The sequence below is a fragment of the Podarcis tiliguerta genome (genome assembly GCF_965153285.1).
Source record: "Podarcis tiliguerta genome assembly, chromosome: 10".
NCBI classification, from domain to species: domain Eukaryota; kingdom Metazoa; phylum Chordata; class Lepidosauria; order Squamata; family Lacertidae; genus Podarcis; species Podarcis tiliguerta.
The window spans coordinates 58,393,853-58,418,243 of record NC_139543.1 but is presented as its reverse complement, the minus strand read 5'-3'; the positions used below and the strand labels follow the sequence as shown (position 1 = coordinate 58,418,243).

Genomic DNA, 24,391 nt, shown 5'->3' with positions numbered 1-24,391 from the left:
CTGGGACTGACAGGAGTTGGGAGTCTAGCAACAACTGGGTGGCCACAGGTTCTTCACCCATGACCTAAGGGATCAAGAAGAGCTTCTCCCTGAAGTAGCTCATTTCTCTCTCTCCTGTAAAGGTAAAGGGACCCCTGACCGTTAGGTCCAGTCGTGACCAATTCTGGGTTTGCGGCGCTCATCTCACTTTATTGGCCAAGGGAGCCGGCGTACAGCTTCCAGGTCATGTGGCCAGCATGACTAAGCTGCTTGTGGCGAACCAGAAATGCACACAGAAATGCAGTTTACCTGAGTTTGCCAGAGTGGTACCTACTTATCTACTTGCACTTTGAAGTGCTTTCGAACTGCTAGGTTGGCAGGAGCAGGAACCGAGGAATGGGAACTCACCCCGTCGCGGGGATTCGAACCGCCGACCTTCTGATCGGCAAGTCCTAGGCTCTGTGGTTTAACCCACAGCGCCACCCGCGTCCCTCAGCTCTCTCTCTCCTATAGTTATCTGAAAACAATGCTCCATTGTGCCATTCCTGGGTGACTTAAGGGAGTGTAAGCTGCAGCTACATGAACAATCCTTGCTACCCCATCACTAATCAGTTCCCAGCCACGCGTTTTCAATTCATTTTAAAATTGCAAACCACCTTTCTATATCCCTGCACTCAAGACAAAAACGACAAAATGTACAACAAAAAACACAGTGCCAACATAGGAAGCTGCCTTAGAGTGAGTGAGATAATTGGTCAGTCTGCCTTAGAGCGAGTGAGATAATTGGTCAGTTCTCCAGGGTTTCAGGCAGGAGACATTTCCAGCCTTAGCCAGCATCATCTATATCTAAATCAAATGCTCCACCAGTGAGCGATGGCCTTCCTTCCTATTGCAACCCAAAATATAACTTGAAAATCAGTCAGCAAAATTAAAGAATTCATTTTGCATATCATATGGCAATATTGGCTAAATTATCAGCAAACAATAAAGCAACCCTCCGACCCAATTACAGCAAATGACTAATCACCAACAACCAAGACAACAGCTGCAAAAGACAAAATAATTAAATAAAAAATGCCAGCAAAAGAAACATCTGAGAAGTTAAGTCACATCACTCCATCCCTATTCCGTGATACCCGCCCACTCACAGTGGGATAACCATGGCACTCAAACCCTCCCCACCCATTCCATAGAGTCAGGGTCAGTACGATTTCTAGTTGCCGCTGCAGAGTTCTTAATCACAGTTCTTAATTACTGTGTGTGAATGGCACGATAAAGACAGCTTCAGGCAACCAGCGGTTTTCACTTCTAACGCACACACACTTCTTCCACTGAGCTGGGTTACCCCTGCCCTCCACCAATTGCAGAAATGTCTCCAGCCATTTCAGCACCCACAGTCAAACAGGGAACATTTGGGTTCAGGCCTAATCTGAGCACAAACATCCTACTTCGAGATGCTTCACAGAGCCTCCTGTGATTCATAGAAATGTAGAGTTGGAAGGGACCGTGAGGGTCATCTGGTCTACCCCCCTTCAATGCAGGAATATGCAGTTGTCCCATACAAGGATCGAACCTGCAACCTTTGCATTATCAGCACCACGCTCTAACCAGCTGAGCTATCCAGGTTGCTTTATGCCAGTCTTCCCCAACCTGGTGATCTCCAGCCGCTTTGGACTACAACCCCCATCACCCCCAGCCTGATGGGAGTTGTAGTTTAACCCAGCTGGAGGGTACCATGTTGGGAAGGTTGCTGGACACAGTCACACTTCCCTGCCAGTCCATTTAAAAAAATAACATTGACTCACGGGAGAGTTGTAAGAAAAGCCTCTAGTAATGTAAGTGCTTTTTCTTGAAATCTTACCAGAATTATAGCTAGCCTGAATTACTCCCTTGCTGAGAATGCGTACTTATAATTAACGAAGGGTCTTGGCTTATAAGAACTGATGGCAAAGCACTTGCTGACACACCACTCAAGGTTTTTACGTTGGGGAAGATGGCAAAATATGGACTTTTCTCTGCTCATTCTGACTCGGCGAAGAGATTTGGAGGGTGGTTCAGGATTTGAGCTACAGCACCAGTGACCCAGGTGGCGCTGTGGGTAAAAGCCTCAGCGCCTAGGGCTTGCCGATCGAAAGGTCGGCGGTTCGAATCCCTGCGGCGGGGTGCGCTCCCGTCGTTCGGTCCCAGCGCCTGCCAACCTAGCAGTTCGAAAGCACCCTTGGGTGCAAGTAGATAAATAGGGACCGCTTACTAGCGGGAAGGTAAACGGCGTTTCCGTGTGCTGCGCTGGCTCACCAGATGCAGCTTTGTCACGCTGGCCACGTAACCCAGAAGTGTCTCCGGACAACGCTGGCCCTTGGCCTCTTAAGTGAGATGGGCGCACAACCCTAGAGTCTGTCAAGACTGGCCCGTACGGGCAGGGGTACCTTTACCTTTACCAGTGACAGAGCCAAGGGTGACCTGTGCCTTAATGCAGCAACTGAAAAGTAGCATTGGGTTGTGGCTGATGGACGCTTGACGCATTAGCCTCATTGGGGTGTTATGTCAGTACATAGAGCTAGGGAAGGGAGACACAGGCCCTCTCTACCTAGCATAAGAACATCATAAGAGCCTGCTGGACCAGGTCAATGGTCTAGCTAGTCCAGTAACCTGTTCTCACATGAGGGGAATGTGAGGCTTGGGTTCACCACCCTGATGAAGAACAAAATTACAGGGGACAAATACAGGAGCTCTGCCCCCAGCATCACTATCATAGACCCTCTGACTTGAAGAGGTACATTTGCTGCCCTGCCTCAGACATTAAGATGTTTTGGTCAAGCATTGAAAGAAACCATTCCCTCTCTGAACTATCCAAGTCATGCTCAAGAATGGCATCTCCACCTCCACAACCTCAGACTTGAGAAGCAATTTCCTCCTGTAAGAAAGATTCCACTTTTTTATTTTTTATTTTTTGAGAGTACAAAGGAGGAAGGGAGAGAGAGAAAGAGAGAGAAAGGAAAAGACAGCAGAAAAAAATCAATCCTTTAATCCAGTTACTCTCTGTGAGAAAAGTATCATAATCTGTTACATTTGTCAGAATCTCCTTGGATCAACGCCATTGCCTTTGATTTTTGACTCTCTTTGGCACTAGATAGATGTTGCACGGGAGGAAGAACAGGAGAAAGTGGGCTTGGTTTGAAATCAACGTTCAGCCTGAACAGACGTTTACTTCAGAGATCTATCACTGTGGGCACTGCAGACCCAAGACATTTTCGCACCCTGCTTAAATGTTTTGTTGCACCACTGAGCCACCAATTCCTGTCTTAATCCATTTGCAACAACACTTGAGGGGCTGACTGAGATGGATTGCTTCCTCCTGCTGTAAAACAGGCCTGGTGAACAGTGCGAGACGTCTTGAAAGACCACAGCCGGCCCTACTGTCAGGCAGAATGCCTCAGGCAGCACATGCCAAGGGACAGGGAGATACGTGAAGTTATTGGAGGACAGAATAATGTCTGCCCCGGTAACCAACTAGCCTGCTGTCCTCCAATGAAGTGCAGAATGCTGTTCTGCTGCTACACTGAAGTAAGGTCCGGATGCCCAGGTCAGAATGGGAGAGAAGGCATCTTGTCCTTCACCAGAGGCGACTGTATCAACTGCCCTGGTCTTAATGGGACGGTGCCACCTTGTCCTCTGCTTACCTTGGGCTTTACCTTTGTAAAAAAATATGGATGAATGCAAATTTGTGATGCAGCAGCTGGAAAAGTGAACATAACAACTCAAGGGGGAAAAGCTACGCTTGGTAACTAGATAATTGGCCTGGGTGGCATCAAGAACCCACTGCCCCACCAACAATGAGAGTAATGCCCCTCGCCGGGATGAAAATGGGGTGAGGGGCATGATGGAGCATGTGCAGAGTGCCCATTCAATGTGCCAGCGGAATGTGCCAATGGAACAGAAAAATATCAGACAGTTCTAAGTAGGGTAAGGTAAAGGTAAAGGGACCCCTGACCATTAGGTCCAGTCGTGACCGACTCTGGGGTTGCGGCGCTCATCTCGCTTTACTGGCCGAGGAAGCCGGTGTACAGCTTCCGGGTCACGTGGCCAGCATGACTAAGCCGCTTCTGGCGAACCAGAGCAGCGCACGGAAACACCGTTTACCTTCCCGCTGGAGTGGAACCTATTTATCTACTTGCACTTTGACGTGCTTTTGAACTGCTAGGCTGGCAGGAGCTGAGACCGAGCAACGGGAGCTCACCCCGTCGCAGGGATTCAAACTGCCAACCTTCTGATCGGCAAGTCCTAGACTCTGTGCTTTAACCCACAGTGCCACCTGTGTCCCTCCAAGTAGGGTACAATGCAGTTTCAAAGCTTAGCAGTTACAGACGGTTCTATATAGTCTTTCCAACAGCATACAGTTTCCGGCAGCATTCCAGTCCATACTAGGCTGTAGCCCAGAGCAAACCTGCTTCCAACACAAGTGCATTTAGACTTTAGATTGTGCTGAGTCACTCTCACATGTTTGCTGACTCACTCTAACATGATTAACTAGGTGCAGGTGCAGGACAAGCAACCAATTAACCAGTACACCTAACTTAACCCTTTCTTGTCCTTTCCCTCTGCATTACCAGGGCAAGGCAGCAGTGGGGCAAGGTCAGGAGAGATCCTAGTTGGCCACTGCTGCCTTGCCCCCTCACACACCACAGCTACCCTGTTAGCACTGATTTGTTTCAGTGCCAATAATATTTTTGACAGATAGGTGTTCGAATTGTCCCATTTAAGAAAGGAGAGCTTATCTTTAGAATAAGACAATAAATCTGTGCTCCAAATTCTGCCTACGTCGCCCACCCAGCACTGACAACTCAAAATTTTCCACCACTATGCTAAGAAGGCTGAAAGGATCAATAATAATAATAATAATAATAATAATAATAATAATTTGTTATTTATACCCTGCCCATCTGGTTGGGTTTCCCCAGCCATTCTGGGCGGCTTCCAGCAGAATATTAAAATACAATGATTCATCCAATATTAAAAGCTTCCCTAAACAGGGCTGCCTTCAGACATCTTCTAAAAGCCTGATAGTTGTTTATTTCTTTGACATCTGATGGGAAGGCAGGCGCCACTACCGAGAAGGCCCTCTGCCTGATCCATAGATTCACATACCTCCTTTAGCTGCTGCTACTGCTGCTACTACTGTAAGTGCAGCAGAACACTTTAAAGTTGCAATTTAAGGAGGTTCTTGTTTGTTTCAGGGAGGTATTCATTCAAATTAAGAGCAGCTGGACTTCCAAAGATCTGCTGTTATTGAATGGATACATTTGGGATGCTAACAACCAATAGGCACTAAAAGACACACAGCCCACCTGCCACTCACAGGCACCAATGTTGCTTTTCCCATCTGCATCTGAAGAGGACTCAGAGGCCTGGTTGCACATAAGATGCAGCTCCTGAAGCCTTCCTGTGCTAACCTGTTTACCCTTCAGTTGCTTCACTGCCTTTTCACTTAGTTGAGCTACTGATTTTAGCATTACAAGTGGGACCTGCAACAAAATATTGCATTGGATCCTGACCTTCTAGCAGGAATGCTAGAAAACTGACATTTTTGGTTCCTCGTCTTCCCAATCTTTAGTTTGGTTCTCTGCCTCTCCACATCTGTTTGTGATTTTTCTTTCTAAGCCCTCGTGAAGATTCAGCAACATTTTAGCACGCGCTTCTTCTAATTCTAATACATTTTTGCCAAATGTGCACATTTTTGCAAGAAATTTCTCCTAATGCAATGCACCTTTGAGACTATCATCATCAATATGTGCAAATCTATGCAGATTTTACCTGATTAAATGCAGTTCTATACCTGCTACTTGGCTGGAGAACAGCAGTGCAAAATTCGGGGAAGTGTGACTTTTCAGGACAGTGGCTTTTCAGTTCTGTTATGTACTGAGTTGAATAGGATCCAAACTGCAGCAGTCTGATTGGTCCTAGAACAATAGGATCCAAAAGGCAGCAGTCTGATTGGTCCTAGAACAATGCAGCAGTATGATTGGTTGGCAGGAACCACCCAATCATGCTCCAGATAGAAGTGAATCCACAACCTGATTGGCTTACAGTAGAATTCCGGAATTAGCCAATCATGTGCAGCCCATTATGTAAATAATGTATATAAGCAGATACTTTGAGGGGACTTTCATTCATTCCTCCTCACCACTATGAGCTGAATAAAGAGCATGAAATCACTTTGCAACTCTGAGTATATTTCAAGTTCACATATTATTTTCTGTACTTATTTAAAGGTGAGCTTACTTACTTTGCATTCTTGAATAATTTCTTCCCCATCCCTAACCTCCAGTCAGCAATGCACTCCTCTAGAACATGCCATTCCATTCATTCCCATCTTTTTTATCTGCTATGTAGCTCAACATTCTTCAGCTAGGAGCAAGCATGCTCAGTCCTCATTGGGTCATGCTTGTTTTATATTTTGCTGCCTAATATTATCTTAAAGTTTTTTGTACTTCTGCAAACTGCAAGGTTCCCCCAAGCAGCTGGATATCTTCTTGTGCCTCGAGGGGGCCTGTTTTGGCTACATCATCACTAACACCACCTGAGTTCGCTGTTAGCGGGAGCGATTATTTCCACATAATTCTGCATAATCCTCTATGATTATTCACTTATGCTGGAGGCACCTCTTATATAGCCCTTTTGGCGCTTTCTGACCTTCCTTTTTCAACTAGCCATTTTATTTTGTTTTTACTTGAGATCATTCACAGTCTGCTTCTATTGTTTTATCCTTTGCATAGGTTCGCTGCCCTGGGCTCCTTTTTGGGGGAAATGGGTATAGAAAAGTAATAAATAAATATATGACATTGGCCTGGAAAAGGCTTCCCTCCCGCAGTTTTAAATAACTAGACAACATTCACCAAGGATTCAGAGAACAGGCATTGAAATTCACAGAAAATCATGGGGAGCAAATTCATTTCAGCTCCGCTGCACCAGATGACACACATGTGTGTTTTGCATATTTGTGGCTGAGAGATATGGCACTTCTTCTTTGGCTATTAGAGTTAGCATTAGCACAGGTAGAGCAACACACACTCTGAAGAGTTGTCTTGTCAGCCTATAGCAATTAACATTCATCTGGTGCCCATGAGAGGATATGTCCATTGTGTCAACATTGCCCTTTTAAAAAGAAGCTTTTAACTATAGACACATTTTAAATTAGCGGGTGCCCCGGAGGGTATCCATTATCCTTCAAAATGTATTACACTTCCAAATACAATCCATTTTATAAATGAGGTTCAGGCTGGTAGTAGCTGTTTACTCTCTCCAAGACATCAATTTAGAGAGCTGGTATTTCCTCATTACCCCAAATATAAGATAATTGTCTGTGTAATTCCTTCAGCAAGTTAATTGCGCACAGGCCCTCCTTTCGTTACGAAAATTAACTGTCAGCTTTGCATAATTTTTTACAGCACAGCGTCTCTCATATATGCAACTATACAGGGCTTGATCCGCCACCCATCTTCACCCCTTACATAGAAGAAGAAATCATATGGAACCTTAAAGCCGCAAGCAAATTACCATGATGCTTTGGGGGGTGCGACTGCACCTTGCTTTGAACGTGAGGGGAGACATGGAATACGCTGGCATTAGTCTAAAAATTTATATACAGTCATCCCTCGCAAGTCGCACGCCTTGCGAGTCAACTGTTCCGTAAACCCAGAAGTGAGTGTTCCAGTTTGCGAACGTTCTTTGCAATCTGAACGTCTGATATGGGTTCTGCGGCTTCCAATTGGCTGCAGGAGCTTTAAATATATAGTGCATATGGAGCCTAAGCATCACCTAGAAAAATCTGTACATTCTTTAAAACTTTAAAGTTTGCAGGGAGTTGGACTGAATAACTCTTGGGGTCCCTTCCAACTTTACAATTTTATGATTCTAAGTATTGTGACTTTACCTGTGACATTTAAGCACCTATGCTAAACTACAGCTACAAGACAGAATGCTATTGCAACTACCTTTTTTGTATTCTGGTTTCTTGCTTCTCTTCTACAGCCCCAGAATCAATTCTGCTCTTGATAAACCATCTATTCATTTGGCCAAGGAATTCACAAGTCTGGCCAAATGACAAAACCCCTTGTTACTCGCTCAGATCAAATTGCTTTTAATACAGAAGGTAGCTATAGCTTGGCAAGGCAGCTGAATTCAATAAGAAACATATGCACAGGCCAGTATCAGCCAAACTCTTGATTCCAGGCTTTGCTGAAAATTCCCACAAAATATAAAAATTCAGTCCTGCTGTGCACTGGAAGCAGAAATGTAGTCAGGGGTCTTGTCTAGCTGGTGAGTCTGCAAATAATGAGAATTGCGAGGTAATATTGACCTCTCCTGGTCCAGATTAGGTCAAATCATAGAATCATAGAATCATAGAGTTGGAAGAGACCACAAGGGCCATCGAGTCCAACCCCCTGCCAAGCAGGAAACACCATCAGAGCACTCCTGTCATATGGTTGTCAAGCCTCTGCTTAAAGACCTCCAAAGAAGGAGACTCCACCACACTCCTTGGCAGCAAATTCCACTGTCGAACAGCTCTTACTGTCAGGAAGTTCTTCCTAATGTTTAGGTGGAATCTTCTTTCTTGTAGTTTGGATCCATTGCTCCGTGTCCGCTTCTCTGGAGCAGCAGAAAACAACCTTTCTCCCTCCTCTAGGTGACATCCTTTTATATATTTGAACATGGCTATCATATCCCCCCTTAACCTCCTCTTCTCCAGGCTAAACATGCCCAGCTCCCTTAGCCGTTCCTCATAAGGCATCGTTTCCAGGCCTTTGACCATTTTGGTTGCCCTCCTCTGGACACGTTCCAGTTTGTCAGTGTCCTTCTTGAACTGTGGTGCCCAGAACTGGACACAGTACTCCAGGTGAGGTCTGACCAGAGCAGAATACAGTGGCACTATTACTTCCCTTGATCTAGATGCTATACTCCTATTGATGCAGCCCAGCATTGCATTGGCTTTCTTAGCTGCCGCGTCACACTGTTGGCTCATGTCAAGTTTGTGGTCAACCAAGACTCCTAAATCCCAGTTCTATTTATGACTACATCTAGCAAATCAGGATTACTCTTGTTTCTCTCTGCTATATCAACAGTGAGCAGTCGGGCAGCAGTCTGACCAGGCATACGGGTCACTGGGTCCCCACCTTGTGCATGGCAATGGGATGTATTCCAATTCTTTCTAAATTTGCATCTATGCCTTTAAATTAACATACGAAAAACAATATGGTGCATTGTAAGGGTGGTGCATTGTAAGGGTCCACCCCCTATTTATGTATGCGACCACGGCTGCACAGATGTTATTGGCCCAGAGATGGAAAGAAGATAAAGTCCAGACCAGAGAAGATCCAGTTGATGGACTATGCCAAAATGTCTAAAATGACCAGAAGAATCAGAAACCAGGAAGACCAAATTTTTAATAAGGAATGGGGGAAAATTATAACTTATCTTAAAGAACATTGCAAACAGTTAAAATCGTTAGTAGGATTGGATTATCACTTGTAGTTTAATGGTGAATTTTGGATACAATGGGGAGATAAAAGATTTGGATTATTATAAAAGATGCAGGAGGAAATGATTAATAATAGGACCCACAAAGGGGAGAAGGAAAGTCCAAGAGATTCCTTGGAATCTTGTTTTTATGTTGTGTGTTGGCCATGTGACAGTAAATTTTTAATCTGAAAAACCAGAGAGAGAGAGAGAGGTCCACCCTATTCAGCTGTGATGGGAGATGTGTCTAATATGTATGTGACTATTTTTTGGCATTGAAGTCAACCGTCTAGTTTTGCATGGCAATGGATTGCTCTGTGTCTCGTGGCTGCACAATGCCTTGAACATCAGAACTGATAGCAAGGCAAGACCTGCTTTCTTCTGAGAATCATGATAACAGTTAATCATTTTTAGTTATTTATTATTTGCCGACATAGCACTAAGGGGGAAACCGGGGAGGGGGAATCATTCATTTTGAGCAAACACCACTGGCCTGGCTCTGATGTGTTGCTTTGCAAATACATGCATTCCAGCCACGCCAGATGTAATAGGGAGAAATGGAAATAACAGCGTTTAGATCTTTGGTGACCTACTTACGGCATTAAAGGCACAAGGCGGGGGGTGACATGAAAGGGAGAGGATCTAGGCTACAGCTTAATATGGACAGACATGCATCAGTATTTCAGACCACAGAAGCAAGAAGATATTATTCCACCTTCTACTGAAAAGGCAACTGACAAAAATCAGTACCGGAGAGATGTTGATGCTTTGCCAAAAATAAGAAGCACAGATTTACATAAACATTTGCATATGCTGATTTATATGTACAGATGCAAATTTAGAAAGAATTATTACTGCTTGAATAGAAATACCTTCACCATGGGTGTGAAGACTGTGCTTACAAAACCTGTGTGCCTGCGGTGTCTGCTGTCCAAGGGCGAATTGGTGATGGGCAACTTCAAGATCCCTTCTGCTCTCCTTTCTTAGGGTTCTTTGACTAGGCAACTCTTCCAATAGAGGATGCCTTCAAACAGAGGACCGTCCTCTGACAGCCCTCAAAAAGAGGACGACTTCCTCTGCAAAGTAGGATGCACAACAACCTTGTCCTCTGCAACTGTACTGCTACTGAACTGTTTCTTTCTGGTGTCCATCAGGGTCAGGCTGAAGCTATGGGCATCCACACTGGAATCTAGATTTGGTTAGGCTGCTTTCAGCCTAAACCGGGAGGACTACATAAAAACCTAAGAAGAGCTCCGCTGGATCAGGTCAATGGCGCATCTAGTCCAGGATCCTGCTTTCAAAGTGGTCAACCAGATGCCTGTACAAAACCCACAAACGCACTTGAGGGCAACCACACTCTTTCCACTGGGGATTCCTGCCAACTGGTATTCAGAAGCACACTGCCGCTGATAGTGGAGATAGAACATTGATCGCCTTATCTTCCATGAATTTGTCCAATCCTCTTTTAAAACCATGCAGACTGTTGGCCATCAGTGCCTCTTGTGAATTCCATAGTTTATTTGTGGTACAAGTAGCAAAGGATACTCCCTTGTTGTCCAGGCTAAGACGCATATAGACTGGTGACTGAGAGCGGCTGCCGGGCCCATATAACACTGGTCCTAAAGGATCTTCAGTGGCTCCCAGTACATTTCCGAGCACAATTCAAAATGTTGGTGCTGACCTTTAAAGCCCTAAATGGCCTCGGCCCAGTAAACCTGAAGGAGCATCTCCACCCCCATCGTTCAGCCCGGACACTGAGGTCCAGCTCCAAAGGCCTTCTGGCGGTTCCCTTCCTGAGAGAAGTGAGGTTACAGGGAACCAGGAAGAGGGCCTTCTCAGTAGTGGCATCCTCCCTGTGGAACGCCCTCCCATTAGATGTCAAGGAGATAAAGAACTACACAACTTTTAGAAGATATCTGTATCAGGGATTTTTTAGATATTTGTTTGTTTTAATCCAGTAGGGCTTTTCTTCTATCTGAACCTTCACTAAGTATAGTGTTGGGAGGGAAGAGAAGGAGGAAGAGCAAAGGCTGAGAGCTGCCAATGATGTCATCAGAAGACCATTGGGGCCTAGGATTCTCTTCAGATTGGAACTGATCCATTAGCAATTGATTAATCTTGGGTTCCTTCCCATTAGATTTCCCTTTAATTCACCTGTTTGGGTTTTTAAAAAAGAAAAAGAGGCCAACTTCAGTCTGCCCTTCCATGACTTTACATCTGCTGCATTTAATAAGACCTCCTCAATTCCACCAGATAGTTCAGAAGATTGAACTTCAATATCAGAAGCATGAGGGGCATAACCAGAACCTCTAGCATGTTAGAACAATTTCCAGGTGATGCACAGATTGAACCCTAGAGATAGGGATGGAAGAGTTAAGAGTGACACACAGCCCCTCAGTTTAGATTCTCAGATGAAAGGTAGCATACGTGCAGTGGCGAAGCTGCATGCTCCGCTACTGGGGGTGGAGAGCAGGCAGGGGCATGGCTGGTGCCCCCGGGGGCGTGACGTGTGCCCGGGGGGGTCGCATCCCGGGGGCATGACGCGCCACCCGCAGGGTCATGGCATGCGTTCTGGGGGTGTGGCACACCGCCTTTTGGGGTGTGGCGCCCAGTACATGGAGGGGTGCGCGGCACATGTCGGGGGGACCACCACAATGGCATCCTACTGCAATAGTGGTGCAGGGGCGGTCCACTCCCTCCGTACTCCTGTCCTCCGCTAGTGCAAAACATGGCTGAAACAGAAGAAGTTGCTCTAACTCAATCTCTGTTGTGCACTGCCTCATTTGTACGCCATTAGTAGCCCACATATGGCTGGGGTCCCACTGACGTGCAGTGACTCCTGCTTTTCTTATCTCTGCAGTCCCAATAAATTGCTTGATTTCAAAAGAAGCTGTTCTCTTGCTCCTGGGGATCCCCTAAGGAGGTGAATGGGCTTCTGAGGAAAAGGCTAGGACAGGAACTAATAAGATGAAGAAAGACTGAAAATCACTGGGCATATTTATCTTTTTTTTTAAAAAAAGTCTACAACAAATTAATTGGTACACTCGTTTTCAACAGCAAAACCCTAAGCATGTAGAAACATGAGAGACACATGGCCAAATCATGTCCCAGGCAAGGAGCATATTGGGCATCCACCACCTTTTGCTCATTTTTAAAAATTGCTTTTGTTGCCCATTTCCCTGTCATATAAGATGACAAATGGGTGCACTGGAATCTGAATCTGAATCTGTATGAATCCTTCCCATGCTATATTAATTCACCCCCTTTCTTTCAGCCACTGAGGTTATAGTTGTGTAGATAGCCTGTGATGAGCACCCTCCAAGCCCAGTACATACATGAGTTGCCAGCCCAGGCCAGATATACATTGGAGAAGAATAGGCTAAGGAATAAACCCTACACAAATCCAGAGTGGGGTCCCCAAGATGGTTGGCGGTGCCTTGCACGCCTCCTTCCAACAACTCCTGCAGCCAGGCTGGTGCCAAACGTCTTGCTCTGCTTTCCTTTGGACCACATCAGTAAGGCTGAGAGGGGAGATCTTGTTATCTGGGAAGCCCAGGACCTCCACACACACTGCTCAGACTTGTGCCTCAGAGAGGTCACTCTGGTGCTGCTAGTGCACTGGTTTGACTTCACCCCCGGAGGTGCACTCCATTGTCTCTTGAGACAGATGGATGCCAACAACAATTGAGTTCAATGAGACTTTAAGTCAGGGGTCAGCAAGGTTTATCTCGCCTGGGCTGGTTCACTCCAGCGGAGATCCCTCTGTGGGCCAGACTGTGTCCGTGTGTGAGTGTGCGCCCCCCCCCCCCCGATTTCCGGCATCTGCGCAGACACGATTTCCTGTGCCACTGAAGTGAGTCCCCATGCTACGCTGCACCAGTTTAGCGCACCAGTTTAGCGCAGCATGTGGGGACTCATCAAGCGGGCGGCTCGAGGGCCGGTTAAACGTCCCCTGTGGCCCATGGACCTTAGGTTGCCTACCCCTGCTTTAAGTCACGGGGTAGTTTGAGGGGTTGCCAGATGTTGTTGGACTATAATCCTCTGGCCATTGGCCATGCTGGATGAAGATGATGGGAAATGAGTCCAAGATATGAAGGACACCACACTCTCCACCCACTCTCCTAAGTGTGCTTAAGACTGTAGGCAAAGAAGCAGTCAAACAGTGAAGGCTCTTTCTTTGTGTACCGGTTGAATTATTTAAGCTATCCTTCTCCTCAGAAAAGGTTTTAAGCCCGTGCTTCATCTCTGGTGTGTTTGCTTCAGACATCAAGAGGATGTCGACCAGGTTCTTTGAAGTCATCTGCATTATTTATTTCTACTTACCATAAGAAGTCTGATAGGCATGCTGTTTCAGTAATTAAATGTCAACAATTCATGTTGCTGGCTAAACCCTGAAAGTGCTTAATCAATAATAATGTACTTCCACGTCTTTCAATCAGGGGCCTTGAAAAGATCAACACCCTTCCATTGCATCATCTAAAGACTTATCAGTCACAATCCCCAGCCAGCAGCTCTCTAGAGAGGAGCGCCCCCACCATGCTGCTTTGACTCAAGTATTTCAGTTGAGTCAATCCAGCAAAGGTTACTCCAGATTATTTATACTACTCTGTAATCAAAAGCAAAGCAAAAGCCTAAAACAATGGACCCAATTTCTCTGCACTGAAAAATTGGGTCCTGCAATTAAGATTGGCACCTGATCTAAGCCAGTAAACCACATACATTTTAGCTGATTGATTGGTTAAGAGTAAAAACAGTAGTATTTGAGCAAGGAGTGCCTATTCTCCTTTATATGAAAGGGGAACATCTTTTTTAATTGAATTCATTTGAATTAATTCATTTAATTGAAATATAGATTCTTCTGCATATCCAGGGTTTTCCCCCAAGTATGTAATCACCAGTACCTTAATTTTTGATGACTCTGCTTCACTTCCAAATAGGTAGATGCTCAACCATGTGAGTTTGTTGCCATGAGTTTAGCCTGCCCATAAAATATCAATACTATATCCTTGGCATGCAACAAACCCACTGAAAGCCACAGAATCAATAGCTATTGAGTAATCCTTGTTGAAGGATCACATGGCTCATGATAGTGTTATATCCATGTCCTTCCAGCACAGATCAATGGTTCATCCATGATCCAACGTCTCTGGGTGTGATTTATGCCACTCACTGTTGAAGGACTGCTGGGTCTGTGCTTTTGGATAGCAGAACCAATGGCTGATCAGGGGCCAGTGCTCCTGAATGCCTGATATAAAGCATTCTTAAAAGATCATATATTTTCTATATGAGACTGAGAGTCAAATTTATTTCCGCATAGACAAGGGAAGATAACAGGAATAGCTTTCTTTCAGCTGATAGCTATGAAGACTCCATGCTGTCTATCTGTATATTACTAGAAGCAAGATTAGAGTCAAGGAGAAAGATAAATGCAGATCATTTTGAGCAATTTACCATGTAATCCTACCTATCTTTACTCAGACGTTCAGTGGGATTTACTCAGAAGTAAATATGCAAGGGGTTGTGCATTTTAGTTTTCATATACATGCAAATGAGGCTAAAATGCTATGCATATTTCTAGGGGAGGGGGAGGGTTGGAGTCCAATTGTGCACAGCAAGACTTCCTTTTGTGGAAACATACAGTGGGTTGTACTGCATATGCAGAAATACACACAGAGGTGAGATATCATGGAGATTTCTGGCAAGAAAAGAATTAGCAGAGCTTTAGCTCTTTCATCAGTAATTGGGGCATTGGATATCAGAAGAGCTAGCTTTGTTTTCATTTAAACTTGCATTTAAGCCCATAATGACAATCTCAAGCAACTAGAACCACACTCTTGGTTTTTCTGTGTCACATGAAATTCACTAACACTGTATCTGGAGGTCTTTAGCATTCAAAAGACTATATCTGTGATGGGCTTTTCTTTTTTGTTGACATGCCTTTGACCTCGAGGGAAAGCATAGCTAGTGGACAATGGACAGATTATGGTCTCCATTTAACTCCTTATTCAAGCCAATTTATGAGGCTATGGCTGAGTCTGGAAACCTCTGTTCCTCAACACGATGTGGGACTCCAAATCCCACCAGCCCCAGCCAGTGTGGCCAATGGTCAGGGATGATGGGAATTGTAGTCCAACAATATATGAAGAGGCACAGGTTCCCCACCTCTGAACTATGGCCAGGAGAACAGAGGTTGATGGAATGGGGAGGAGCAGAGACATGATAATCCACACCCTGTGAAGGAGGAACCTCTAAAATTGCTTTTACATAGGAGAAAGTTTGATGGCTACTTTAGAATACAGGGAAAATAACCTTGAATTGGAGAAAAGTTGTTGTGTGAACAAACAAACAACCTCTCCTAGTAGGCTAGGTGTGTGGAATGTTTTTCAGCCCAATACCTCCATGCCCTCTGGGCGAACATGCCAATGATATGTGTGGCAAGAACAAAAGTGGGTGTGGCCAAAGTAGATGCATTTGCAGTTGCCTTTGCCGTACGTTCAGCCCACAATGTACACAAACACACACGTTCATGCAGCATACACACAGGGCTAGAATAGGCTTGCCCAAGAAGACCACCTTCAACAATACCAGCCATCTTGGGCACTGCAATATGTAGGTGATATCTTCTTGGTAGTGTTGCCACTGATGTCAACCTTGGTTTCTATGGGTGAAATCAACCTACAGAATGAACTGAAAGAGGTGTCTCCCGAGGACTGAGTCCCAAAAGACTCTTGACAGTCCGGCATGACCAAGATCTCCAAGATTAGAAAGTGTTAGAATTTAATCAATGCTTCTTATTCTTGGAATAGCCAGGCTAGCCCTCGGGTGAGGAGATAGCCTGGGTGATGGGCCATTAAAGAGAACAAAGGAAGGGGCACTGTGGGAGACACAGATGGGTAGGATCCCCTCTCTCAACTTGCAGGTAGTTAGAAAGATGGAGGCAGAGTTGAGAGCAGAAAGTCGGGGTGCTATGGGCTAGAAGCAATGCAGCAAACTGGGAACCGAGACAGACTGAGAACTGCTGGTTTTCTGTTTGAAGTTAAGGCTATGGGAGAAGCAAGGCACTCTTGGGGTGCTAATGCTGTGAACCCCATTACTGTAGGCTCAGGTTGTAAATATGTGTAAATAAACCCTATATCCTAAAGACACCACAGTCTCCTCTGTGCCTTATTTCCAAAAGGAAATATGAACCTTGGGTACGCGCCGGGAACCCCTGGAATCTTGCAGCGTTCAGAGATTGGGGTGGCATGCAATATATGAGAGAGAGAAAGGGACAGAGGAACAAAAAAACCTTCATTTAAATACACCATCAGAAAGCATAAAGAGATGGGTGGGATCTTTTGTTTTTGCAAAAATGTTTCTCAACAGCTATTTGGCTTCCTTTCTTCAACCATCTCTTAATATAATTTGGCGCTGCTGTCTTCCCATCCCCACCCCACCCCCAACAACCTTGTAATAGTGGCAAACAAAATTGTCCTAATGACAATAATGATATTTCATTTCTATACACAGAGTTTCATCTTGAGTGGCAGGCGGAGATTCAGCCAATAAAAGAGAAAGCGTGGAAGCCCATTTTCTCCCGAGTTAGAAAGAGCCAGTCAGCATTCAATCTGAGCACAATTGAGTTTGAAGGCTATGTACATTTTATGCTCTGCCAGTTTTCAGCTGCTTATTCTGTTTTCACTTTGGGTTGAAAACGTGAGCAGATTGGTTTGGATAAAGACCACAAAAAAAGGGAAAGGAGTGTGTGTGCATGCGCACACACGCTAATGCTGCACTGTGATTCCGATGTGATTTGTCACACTAAGCCATTCGAACGCCATCGAATATGAGATGTCTTTTACAAAAGGACTAAAAGACTAATGACTTAGCTGGTATTTGAATGAGGGGCTTCCCGGATCGCATCTCAGCTTTTTAGCTATGACACTGTACCAACTGTATTTTTTTGGTGTTCACTACTTTATGAATCATTTCCATGTGATTAATGCTTTCAAGGGGAATGAAAGGCAAAGTTCTCCTGTGTCTGATTAGCTCACAGCAACCCTGACTCCTTATCAAGGCTCACCGTTTAATCAATCTCCACAAGATCCATCAAACCAGCCTGCTTTACATTAAAAGGGTACTCATCGCCCAATTGCAAAGCTGTAATTCAGGTGAGCTGTCATACCTTAACAGAGACAATAAAATGTAATTGGCTGTTATCAGTGCAGAGGCACCTGTAACTCAAAAGTCTGACAGCTGCAGCACAGATAAGGGTGACTGCACACTGGGAATATTCTCCCCAGTAGAATGTTTAATTGAGTAGCATGGTACCTCATCCTGCATTAAATAAAACTTGCTGACTTGGCTCTCGACATGTTCGCACCACACGTTTTAAGTGCTATGATGCCACTTTAAACAGTAATAGCTTTCCCCCAAAGAATTCTGGGAGCTGTAGTTTGTTAAACGTGCTGAGAGTTCTTAGGAGGCCCCTGATGCCCGTAATTCTTAGGGAATAGCTGTCAACTTCTCCCTTTTCTTGCGAGGAATCCTATTCGGAATAAGGGAATTTCCCTTTAAAAATGGGGAAAGTTGACAGCTATGTCTTAGAGAAGAAGAGTTTGGATTTGATATCCCGCTTTATCACTACCCTGAGGAGTCTCAAAGCGGCTAACAATCTCCTTTCCCTTCCTCCCCCACAACAAACACTCTGTGAGGTGAGTGGGGCTGAGAGACTTCAGAGAAGTGTGACTGGCCCAAGGTCACCCAGCAGCTGCATGTGGAGGAGCGAAGACGCGAACCCGGTTCACCAGATTACGAGACTACGCTCTTAACCACTACACCACACTAGCTCTCAGTGAGAGTTGCCTGTGAAGAGGAGCTGATGGTGAAACCACTCTAGGAATTATAGCTCTGGGCAAAATCATATCCAAATCAGCAGGTGAAGCTTTCCACAGCATGGAGATGAGCACTGGTCACTTCATAAAGTCTGGACACTGAGGCACTCTACAGCGGCCGGTTGAAAACTGGCACTCTTGTTATAGAGAAGAACCTGTTTGATACCGGCTGCCTTTACAAACAGATTGCCCCCAATCCAGACGCACACGAAAACACACTCTTCCTCTAACAGTCCTTGAGGGACACTCCAGACTGCATGGCTTGTGGTTTGTCCATAATGAGCTGCAGTAAAAGTTAATGACACCTCTTTGTACCCTCCTCTGGCTTCAGCCAACATCCCTTCATAAATCAAGCAGAAGGAATGCACATGTAATAAACTTTATGGATGTAAAAACAACAGCCGCACAGGGGAAAGTCGGTTTCCTGGCTGTCAAGAGGTGGGAAAGCTTCTGTTTCAGATCATGATCCTGATCCTCAAAGAAGAGGGGCAACACTGCAGCGCAGGTGTCCATCTCCCCCCACCCCTGCCTATGCCTGTCCAAGGGAAGAACTGTGTGGCAGGAACTGTCTTCTCCTTTTGGCTGCCTGGACATAGTCACCTGGTCCTGAATCTGAATGGAGGACAGAAGGTGCTTCTAAGGGAGGACAAGACAGTCAGAACCACCACTGACCTCAGTGAAAAAGGAGAGTGACTCCATCAATTCAAGAAGCCCACATTATTGTTTAAAGTTTTAACTGACTCAGGCCACAAATACCTGAAAGACTACCTCTTTCCCTACAGATCCTCCTGGGTGTTAAGATCAGCAGAGGAGGCCCTCTTGGTAGTTCCACCACCCTCAAAAGTTTAGGGTAGTGGCAGCCGAGGAGAGGGCATTCTCAATGGTGGCCCCTAAATTGCAGAGCTCTTTCTCCACAGAGACACATCTAGCTTCTTCACTATTCAGCTTTCAGAGAATGATGAAGACACACTTCTTTACCCTGACCAGAACATCAGACAGTTCAGGTGTATAGTGCCTTTATGACCCGCCACAAGAGCCTTTGGGTCTAACACTGCCTTAATAGGCCTACCAAAAGGCAAACAGTCTAAGAACAGAAGAACCACATTGTTGTATCAAGCCTAAGACAAAGGTAGTTGGGTGGGAGGGAATAGTTGGAGAGAAAGCCAGGAATTCTTCTCCGGGTCAGATATGAATCCAATCCAGAAAAGAATTTGGGAGCCTGTAAAGTTCACCCCTTCTATTTTAGGTGAGCTTCACAAGCCCCCTGAAGCTCAAGAACTTTGCCTGCATCTCTATCCAAAAGCTTTGTTTAAGGCTCTGGCCTTCTATTCAGTTTTAACAAATGTCTGAAGAGGAATCATGACAGGTAGCAAACCAATCCTTTAACATCCTGTGAAGCTTTTGCTAAGAATGCCAGAAACACCAGTTCAGCATAACAACACTAAATGTGTTTTTCTTGGCATCCCCACCTTCCATCCTCCCTACTTCAGCCAAAGATAATGAAGTTAGAAGCAACCACAAAATAAAATGAGAAGTATCAACAACTCATGGCAGAACATAATTAGAGCCCACAGCATTGCTCTTTTGATGCACTGAAGTGTAATTACTTCTTCGTCAGCTCCGATTCCTTGTCAGTTCAAGCTCATCCCACGTAGAACAGCTGAGGTTCCTAATTACCCACTGCGATGGCAAAAGTCTCCATTTTGCTCCCGAGAAATCAAGGTCATTAACCCAACTCATTACCTGATGCAGAACTGATGTATGTGGAAATTCCGCCACCGCTACGCCTGGGATTTGATATGCAACAGATGGAAGGAAAAGGTTACCATAGTCTGGATGAAAGCATGAAGAGGGAGGACTGCATTTCATTCTGCTAATTAAAAGCGCAAACCTTGTGCATTCTTATTCAGGAAAGCACTCGTGCTGAAAGCAAAAGGACATTGTGGAAGACTGCATGCATTTGGCTTCAGCTAATTAGAGGAAACAGAATCTTGGCTAGATAGTAATACAATGGGACTGAACAGTTGCTTGGGTTCAGACACTGGAGCACTCAGATTGTGAAAGCAAAAGGGGGTAAGGTTCTGGCACAAGGTTAGTCAACATAGCACTCTCCAGATGTTGCTGGACTCCAACTTCCATCAACTCATGCTCAACACATTTAACATCTGAATGACAACACTATTGGCCAACCATGTTCTGCTGCAACAACTGACATTTATTGGGGGGCAGGTAGGCTATAGCTCAGTGGTAAGGTGCATGTCCTATTGTGTTCATGTCCTGGTGGGCTTCCAAGAGACATTTGGTTGCACACCATGTGAACATAATGCTGGACTAGATGGACCTTTGGTCCATCAGGTAGGTGCTTCTGACGTTCAAGCATGCTTTGCAATCCTCAGCACCTCCAGGTAAGAAAGGAATAGGTAGCTGATGATGGGAAAGTGCCCTGCCTGAAAGCCTGGAGGATCCCTGTGAGTGAGAGCAGATAACACCAAGCTGCAGTGCCAGCTTGGCCCCACAACTGTGGGTTCCTGGGGCCATGGGTGGCATGCAGAGTGCATGGCCCTGGCACTGAAATTTGTGGGTGCCTAGCCCCTTCATGGGGAATTTTGTGGGTGCTCAGGCACCCAGGGCCCCTATGACACCAAGGTAGATTTGCCCCCTGCTAACACAGTTGCGGTTGGACTATAGACAATACACAGGAAATATCAGTTTAGTGGTTGAGGGACATTTTTACAATGGAGGCATGACAGCATGATTATTTTGACAGCCAATGGAATGCATGTTGATTGGTGTAGCTCTTTCTGTGGGCTTGTCTGCCCTTAGTAGAATCTTGGAGAAATTGCAGCTCTTAAAAAAAAAGAAAAGAAACTGAAAGGTTGTATTCAGTGGAGCACTAAGGAGTTTGTTCCATCATCATAAGCATTTCTGCTTCTCTGAAAGGATGATCTCCCCTCTCTTACCCCAACAAACTCATATCCTGCCAATCTGGTGCTTCAGGCAGGTAACAACTAAAGCCAAGCATTAACATGCAATACAAACACAACAAAATTAATATCTATATTATTTAAAAAACACCAGAAACAAGGACAGCAGCTTAAAACAGAAGTGGTTATCAGATAAAACTGTAGTGGTTATCAGATTTTAACTTGCTTGTATGAAATAATTTTCTTATCTCAGCTTTCATACATAGATTTCTAGTACTGTATATAACTAAACTTCTTCTCCACAGAATCCTTATCCACTACAATATACTATACAGTGGTACCTCAGGTTAAGAACATAATTCATTCTGGAGGTCCGTTCTTAACCTGAAACTGTTCTTAACCTGAGGTACCACTTTAGCTAATGGGGCCTCCCGCTGCCACTGCGCAATTTCTGTTCTCATCCTGAAGCAAAGTTCTTAACCCGGGGTACTAATTCTGGGTTAGCGGAGTCTGTAACCTGAAGCACCTGTAACCTAAAGCGTCTGTAACCCGAGGTACCACTGTACAGAAAAATATTAAACCTCTCTCTCTCTCTCTCTCTCTCCTCTCTTTTGAGTCTGGCTAATACAATCGCCTTTGTCATTCTAAAACTGTTGTCACAATTGGTTTCATTTCCAGACATGACGGACTGCATTTTCCTTCAGGAGCAAACTGAACCCAGCAGTAAACAGGACCACCTATCATTGCCACATTTTATTTATAGAGCACCAAGTGTCATACAAGTACATGTAGAAACTAAATTCCTTAGACTCATTCACTGACAGTGTGCCGTAGGTCGACAAGTGCGCTGGCTTGCCCCCACAATTGAGGGGGGCAGCGCTGTGCGCATGCCACACACATGCCACTGAGGGGGGGGGGTATGAAAGATAGTCTTGTCTTGCGCCAGAACTGGAAGAGACCCAATTTGCTCTTTGCAAGAATCCAAGTGTAGCTTTGCTGACCCTTCCCCCCAACAAAACCTAATGGGGGTGTGTGTCAAAGATGTGTTGGAGTATTAATGCTGTGAATCATCTATCTTATGTGCAGCCTGTATAGATGTGTAAAAAAAAAAAGAACCCCATACATCACAAAGGCGCTAGAAGCCTCCAGTGACCTTCATTCCAAGGCAATGAAATGTGGAATATGTGCTGAGAGCGCTGAGAGCTCTTTCCGCTCAGAGGCTGGGGTGCCCCCATATCAATACAAAGGAGAGGGGAGCGGAATAGGCAAGCCCAGAGAGGCACATTGGAAAATGGCAGCCTGCAGTCAAGCACAGGGTAGCGCTAATTGCCTAGTTGTCCTGACATCCTTATGCTGCAAGTTCCCCTTTTCATGTTCGACATCATTAGCTGCCATTAGGAATATGTGATGTTTGCATATGATGAATAAGAATGAATTTAAGGGAACGTATACAGTATCTCGCCTTTCACATGAGCCTCAAGAGGGTTAGCGAAATAAGCAAAGCAAACAAATAAGGCAACGTAACCAGAATAATAATAATAAATGACAAACTGGCTTGTGGTACCTTAAAGACTCTTTATCGAATGTATGACGGTAGGCAATATTTTGTGGAGTTGAGCCCAGTTCATCAGACTTCGAAGCACTTAAGTCTGCAAAAGCTTATGCCACAATAAACTGCTTAGTTTTTAAGCTTCTTCTGTTGTTTGTTGCTACGAGAGACTAAAAGGGCTACCCATCAGGAAAATAATAATAATGGAGAAAGCAAAATGCAGGTTAAAAAAATATGAAACTCAGAGGTTTGCAGTGGTTAAAATAAAATAAAAAATCTTTAGATTGGATTTCTCACCCCTGTCGTGCTTATTTGAAGGCCTAAAGCCTGATACAAAGACTAAGGAGTTATTGACTATCCTTCTAGCATCAGCTCAGCTTGGGCAGATTTGACCTCCAAGGACTGTGCCACTGCTGCTGCCACAGCGGCAGGCAATGTAGGCCGGACCTTCTGCCCCTGCAGATCCTGCTGCCTGAGGCGGTCACCTTACTTTGCCTCATGGGTGGGCTGGCCCCATGCTTATGAGCTTCCCAAGAGCATCCAGCAAATGAAGCGAAAGCAGGAGGGTTGGTATAGAGTAGGGGTCAGCAAACTTACTGCACCTCGGGTCGGTATCTCCAGCGCCATTCGCGTGGCGGGCCAAAGGGCGGGGAGCGCATGCCCATACATGTGCGCGCACACTATTTCTGGCGCACTTCCGGGACAGAGGAGTACCGGAAATAGTTTGTGTGCATGTGCACGGGCCTTCTCCGACCCGGATGTGGACCAGAAATAACGCTTGCGCATGCGCACAAGCTATTTCTGGTGCTCCTCTGACCTGGAAGTGGGCAGCTGTGCAGCGCAGCGGCGGTAAGTGTGGGCAGTGGCAGCAGGTGTCAGGGGTATCCAGCCCGTGGGCCTTAGTTCGGGGACCCCTGGAGTAGAGAGTCCCTTGCTTCAACCCAGCAAGGGAGCACGTAATGTTGTTTCTGATGCTTATGCATGGCTGTTTCGCTTTGGGCATTTCCACAAGAGATCAGAGCATTGCAGAATGTCTAGGACTTTCACTCCACTCTCTGGAGAAACTCCTCTCTGATGCTTAAACCACCAGAAATCCATCTATCTTCTCCACCACAAGGAAGAATGGGCCAATCTAGTCAATGGCAAAGCAATTACTGGTGTACAGAAGGGTTTGAAAAACAAAAGGGGAGAAAATTGCACTTGGGTTCATTCCCCCTCCCAAGCCCCTTGAGGACTCTTCTCTGACAAATGTGCTAAATGGTCTTCTGCTGTTCTCTTTGTCCACAGCAATCAGGAAGAAACAGGGGGGAAATGAGTGTGAAGGGGAAAGAAGCAGGAATTAGACACACATCAAAGGCAGGCCCAGCAGCTTCACAGGCAAAATGAGATTTATTTGTTTGTTTGTTTTGCCAGCAGGGTGGGGATTTGGGAAGCACTTGCAGCAGAAATGGAAGGGCAGAGTTGTTTGGCGCTGCCTCCCTGCTCTCCAGGTCTCAATATGTTTCCACTCAAGTTCTGCGAAGGCCCCAATCCTGCAAAGCACTAAGCCCCCT

The 24,391-nt window shown here is 45.3% G+C and overlaps 1 protein-coding gene across 2 annotated transcripts in view; it reads right to left on the bottom strand.

Annotated features, from left to right (window-relative positions):
- Positions 1-24,391, bottom strand: part of PTPRO (protein tyrosine phosphatase receptor type O) — a 129,175-nt gene that overhangs the window by 76,266 nt on the left and 28,518 nt on the right. The gene's annotated exons all lie outside the window — the stretch shown is intronic.